This window comes from Balearica regulorum, chromosome 7 (genome assembly GCF_011004875.1).
Source record: "Balearica regulorum gibbericeps isolate bBalReg1 chromosome 7, bBalReg1.pri, whole genome shotgun sequence".
Lineage (NCBI taxonomy): Eukaryota > Metazoa > Chordata > Aves > Gruiformes > Gruidae > Balearica > Balearica regulorum.
The window spans coordinates 11,642,664-11,648,798 of record NC_046190.1 but is presented as its reverse complement, the minus strand read 5'-3'; the positions used below and the strand labels follow the sequence as shown (position 1 = coordinate 11,648,798).

Genomic DNA, 6,135 nt, shown 5'->3' with positions numbered 1-6,135 from the left:
AATTCTACGACAAAACATCAGCTGCATATTTATTTATTTGTTACTCTGCCTTATGCCTAGCTGAAAGAGACCAACTGGGTCCAACAAAAGTGCCAGCCCCTCAACTGATAGAGGGACTGCAAAGCAAAACCCAGCATGCTGCAAGGAACAAGATACAAACAGAGTTGGGGGGGATTTCCCCAGAGGAGATGCCACTGCCTGAGAAAGAGTCCAGTGACTCCTGCTGAAGCAAAGCGCTGATGTTAGTATGACAAGAAGTGACAGGCTCTCTGGTCTGCTATTGCCTGTATACCTCAAACACAGCTTGGCTAGAATGGCTACATGAATTTTATGGTTGTGCCTGGCCTTACAATATATGGACCAGGAAGCATTATCTTTAGAGGTATGTGCTAATTTATCCCACAATGGACAATTATTTCTGTTTTTCTTTCCCAAGGCAGCATGCAGGGAAGTTGGTTAGTACTCACTGTAACACTGCTCACTGTGCTTGGGGGTTAAAGCACAAGCAATAAAAAGCCCTTAGATACACCCTCCAAAAACAACAACAAAAAGACGAGATTTCAGGGTGGTTGTCTTTGATGGGTGGCCTGTTTCTGAATTTTGAGGCTTCCTGCTGCCTTTGTTTTCAGTCCTGTGAAACAGAAACCTGTGCTTTTACTTTTGGTATTATCTCTTGAGGGTCTTAGCTATTGCTCTGACTCCCAAGAAGTTGAGCTTCCTGGAAAAGACCTTATATCATAAGATCTGTGGTAGAAGCCTTGTTAAGCTACTCAATTGTAATGCAAAAAACCACAGGAGTTAGGTGGGAAATGTGTAACTCCCCCCGCAATCCTTTCCCATTTTCTAACGAGCTCTCATTTGCTCCCTAGTTACAAGCTCACGAAGGAGCTGTCTTCTCATTTCTGAAATATCAGCAAACCCTCCTCCACAAAACTGAAAATGTTTTGAATAATAAAATGAAAGGTGAGATTTTTCAAGCTCGGCTGGGGGAGCAGGATGACTCGTCTCCACTACGATGAAAAGGGACTGGATCTCTACATTGCCTGGGCAGCCCTGCTTGGGACATCATAGCTGGGACTTTTCAGTCTGTCACATGCCAGAAATGACAGCAGCAGAGGACCTCTGCTATGAATGCTGGCCATGCACAGATAAAGAAGGATCTGTTTCAAAAACAAAGAGGTCCTGAGCTGGTGTTCTGTGGGTGTCTAACTGCAGCTTGTTCAAATTTAAGTCAGTCACCTTAGATAACAGCTCTACCAGAGAGGCAGCTGTAGGACTGATCCATAATAGGACTTTGCAGTGCATTGGCAGTGTTGTTTTACTGCAGGTTTTATTACACATGGAGTACTCACATCACCATCACATCTACTTGCCGTAGCATGAGGTGTTTATCTCCTGGGTGAGGATTAGCACAGTGCTGTACCACAAAGTCCAGTATAGCTGAGTAAGTGGTTTAGTGTAATCCTCCTGAGAAAGATTGCTGTCCTGAAGGGATTCCTGGGAAAGCTCTACGCTTGTACCGGGCTTTTAGATGACTTTCAATCAGGTTTTCGAGGAGGCTTTTTGGAATTTGTGCAGCTTTTCCGTGATGCAGTCTGTCCCCAGGATATCTGGCAGTGGTCGCGTCAGCAAAGAGCATCGCAGATCTTAAAGACAATTGGTATTGCTGTATGAAGAAGACCTCACTGAGTCATCAGATGATCAAAGTATGACTCTGACAAATGGGCACCCCAGTACAGAATTCAAACAGGGTCCTGCCTGCACAGTTGTGTTTGCTGTTCATGTCTGGTATATATAGATGTTGATCCTCAACATACTCTTGTTTTGCATTAAGGCACTTTCAGAACAGCAAAGCATGTTCAGCACCGCTCCAGGCATGCTCTGCAGTAGCAGAGTAAGAGTGCTACTGCTGTGCTGTCCAGGCACTTGGAAATCTGTTTCCTAGTGTTTAAAATAAAGAGCAAGCAGGAGCTCCTCAAAGTCACAGCAATTTGCATCCTATATCCTCTCTTATTTTGTTATTAGCCACTTGGTGAAATTTTCTGGTCTGGGTTATGTAGGAAATTTGGTCCCAGTTCACACATCTCAAGTGCAGAAGAGACCTTTGAATTAAAGTTACTAACCAAAGTTTTCCAACAGGAAGAGAAAGCAAGCAGTACCACTCTATCTTAGAGTGGCATTTCTAGACTAAGAAGGTCATTCACAATGACAAAACAGAAGGTCCTACACAATAACAAAACAGAAATTATGGTAGCTGCAACAGGAGCCTTGACGATGAGGGAGATTTTAAGCAGTCCAGATATAAAGCATATCCTTGGGGCCCTGGCAAGGATGCAAACTTCTCTCCCACACAACCTCAGTCACTCTTGAAAAGCCAAGTTCTGGAATTTTAAAAGGCAAAAATATTACAGCAACTACAACAACAAACATGAAAATCAGATGTTAAATGATTACTAATGATCTTATCAATGTGTTGTATAATTGGGAAGGAGAGGAAGGGAGAAAGAAGCACTCAACATTCTTAAGGTTTATTTGTTAATTATTCAATGATTATCAATGGGACTAAAGCAAATAAACACCAGGGGTTTGCACAGAGGTTTCAACTTTGTAATGGAGGAGGCTTTGTGGTGTTTAGGGGAGGAGGGCAAATGGACTCCTGCAGTACAAAAGAAGCCAAAGTAAGAATCAAGGACCAAGATCTGTGGGAAGATAGGGCTTTTGCCTCAACAGCTAGTTTTCGTTTGTTTTTTTTTCCAGAACCCAAATACCAGGAGGCACCTACAGGAGATTGAAGTGTGTACTGGTGGGCATCCCAACGTGGTATCCATGGGGCTAGCTGTGCTCCGGTGCAGGTATGTGTCGCGTGCTCTGCTGGGGCAAGCAGAGATGTGACAACCGTGTGAACGTGTTGCAGAGGCTGCGTATGTTTAGCAGCTCTCTGGTTCAGAAATAACCCAGAGAGATGATCAGACAATTGGGAAACATCATTGCTCTGGCAGCCCAGCTGGGTCACAGAATATTTGTGGGCAACAGAGCTGCAGCGGGGAAATCAGGTCAGTTGGTGCATCCCCTGTGCAAAATGGCCAGGGCACAAATCCCAGCTGTGTGTGTGCTGCACTCCTTTCGCTATGGGAGCAAGCTGTGAAAACCACTGGGCCTGATCAGTTATTTAACTCTCAGTCATGAACTTTATCCTTGACCTTGTTGAAAAAACTCTGTATTTTAATGTTGCTTTGGGAACTGTGAAAAATGTAGGTCCCCTTTTCTCACAGCATTGCAAGTCTCCCCGTGGATCATCTTGTCATACTATTTAACCCCGCTCCCAAGTCTTGAGAATTTTCAGACCTTTTCCCCATGGACTCTGCTCTTTGGCGGTCTTAGAAGTGAAAAAGGGGTTGTTTTTTCATGAAAATTTGAAGGTGGGCAAAGGTCCCTAGAGTCAAATAGCGAAGGAATCACTGACTTACTGGGAAAGCCACATGCAGCACCTAAATGCACATATTTAGGCAGTAATTTAAGTAGGTTTTTAGAAATCAGGTTGCTTTGCTATGTTGTCTATGCTTTTCTAGGTCTGGTTTTCTTCTGTTATTAAGAACAAAACACATCTTATTTGCTGCAGAAAACAAAAGCTTATTTGGGATCATTACGGCTGGTGTTGTGCCCAGGCTGCTGTTTGCCACCAGTTCCTTTGGAGATGAAGCTGATTTGAGAGGGTTCCCCCGTCCCGAGCCCTGGTCCCGTCCTGCCCACCCGCTGCTGCATGCTGTCCCACCCCACCCAGGGTAGCCATGGGTGGCCTGTGCTGTGACCCCGATCATGGAAATCACTGGAGGGGTTTTTTAGGAGGTTACAAAGCGTGGTTTAACCTGGGTTCACAGAGCACCCTAGTGAAAGAAATAAGCTAGCAAGTCAAACCAGATCATTTTCTGCTGGATTAATGAGCTGAAGCAGGTCTTACGAGCCCCAAAGCCAACAGAAAGGAGGCAATGGGAACTTCTGGGAGCAGGGATGGAGACAGGGATGGGCAGGGATGGGAGGAGGAAAAGTATTTCCCGCTTTTGGTCACAACAGCTCCACCATGACGTGTCTTTTCACCCTCTGTTGTGCCGTTGGGGTTGAAAATAGCCCTGCTAAAAAAAAAAACAGGCTGTGGTTTGGGTTCGGATGGGGTTTTGTGTGTGCAAACTTGGATCAGCTCCAGAGCACAGCCCCACCGCTGCTTGTGCTGGTCCCAGCAAAGGAAGTGATCTGGGGATGTGGGAAGCAAAGGGGGAGGGAGAGAGCTGGTGAGGGGGGTGTTGAGCTGCCAGGAGAGGAAGGGGGATTCCTTAAACCTCCTCTCAGTCAATCGTGACATCAGCCGTGTCATACAGCCCACCTCTTGCTTTCTTTTCCTGCCACAGAAGCGTGCAGCCTGCCTCGCCCCGCTCTCACTGGGGCCATACGTGGTTTCTCTCCGAAGTCTGACGCAGTCGGCATGTTCTCCCAGACCAGTCGTGCTGCTCCGTCCCCGCTGCAGGATGCTGCCATCAGGAGCCCTCTGCACACGCCTGTCTGACAGATCTCCTCTGCTGTTGCTGTGACAAAGACAACGTCGGCGCTGATGTGAGCAGGGCTGCAAAACCCAGCGTGTGACTTCCTCTGGAAAGTGGAGGTAATCACCTCCTCCTCCACCTCCAGTGACAAGTGTGGTGACCTGAGCCAGGCCTCCTCCCACTCGCATGAACGGGGAATGACGTTTGGGACTGGTGGTAGGGTCTCCTTCAGCCGATTAAGCCAAGACTTTCTGGAGGTTGTGCTTTAGTCAGTCTCAAGCTGTAAGGCTTGAGAGGTAGCACTGGGTGACGCATTAAAACTTACACCTTTTAGGAGGTCAGACTAAGTGATGCAGTAGTCCACTGGCCTTCAACTGTAATGTGGGAGCAAGTTTGGTTTTCATTTCACTGCTAGTTTCCATAATGAACTGTCCCCAAAATGTTTCTCTCACTGCCCTCATTGCAGTCCAGGCCTTGATGCAACTATGAGGAGATTTGGCCCTACTTGTACTGGGGCTTATTTTGCTATTAAAAGTAATTTTAATTCCTAATTTGTGATTCTTGTTACTGCTGCCAGTCCCTGGTCTTCTATACATCAGTGCAATACCTGAGCCATGGCTAATCTGAACGTGTTTAGCTTTGCCTCGTGCTCATGAGACAGTGGAGTCCTATTCACCCCATTTGATAGCTTAGGGGATGGAGGCACAGCCAGACCATTTCAGAAATAATTTGGCCATTAACTAGAGGCCTGGGTCTAGATCCCTGCTTGACCACAGACATGCTTTGTCACCTTGTTTACATGTGTGTGTTTGGTTTTTAATCTGGGCTTAAGTGCCTACATATAGTTTAAGGTACCAAACTCTCACTGAGTTAATCTAAGGACCTAGGATCCCAGGCAGTTTTTAGTGGTATATGGGCACCTTGGACAAAGCTTCAGATACTTTTTTGTGTTCTTAGGGGAAAAAATTGAGGTCAGAAGCCAAACTTTCTCAGGAAATTTGTGGTCCAAATAGGAGAGAGGGCCCAGGTTGCCTGACCTCTAACGATTTAACCTTTCTTCCCCTACCCCCAAACCTTTCTGAGAGAGCCTGCTTGTAAGGATGCCTGTTTAGATACAATGCAGACCTTTATTTTTCTCTCCTCGCAAGAGTAAACTTCTAGGTGGTCCCTATATGCTTGGCAGGAAAGTCACATTATTTAATATACCCACTTTGTGTATGTAGACAAAACGTTGGGACCAGGACTGGACGTGTGGGTATGGGAAGAGAAAACCCATCTGTTCAGGAGCTTGATTTTGGTTATGATTTCTCCCCACCAGCTGGTCTGGGTAATTACATAACGTATCAATCCAAGTAATCCCGCTTTGTGTAATATGTGAATTCATTTACAACCATCTCTTAAGGCAAACAAGATACACACTGCGTGTCCTCCTTTAACCGTACTTTTAAGAGTGCAGTCAGCAAGCTATTAATTAGCTGGTTAGCTAACAGCTTCAGAGGAGCCTGTGCCTGTTTTCCTTCTCCCCAGACCGTGTATCCCACTCCTGGGAACCACTGAGCTCTCGTGTCAGCATGAGACGAGAAGGTAAGGTGAAAAAGAG

General features: G+C 46.0%; 1 long non-coding RNA gene across 1 annotated transcript; it reads left to right on the top strand.

Annotated features, from left to right (window-relative positions):
- Positions 1-1,946: 1,946 nt before the first annotated feature.
- Positions 1,947-5,086, top strand: LOC142602580 (uncharacterized). The gene is made up of 2 exons (XR_012836323.1): positions 1,947-2,852; positions 4,404-5,086. It is a non-coding gene; the product is annotated as an uncharacterized LOC142602580 (long non-coding RNA).
- Positions 5,087-6,135: the final 1,049 nt, after the last annotated feature.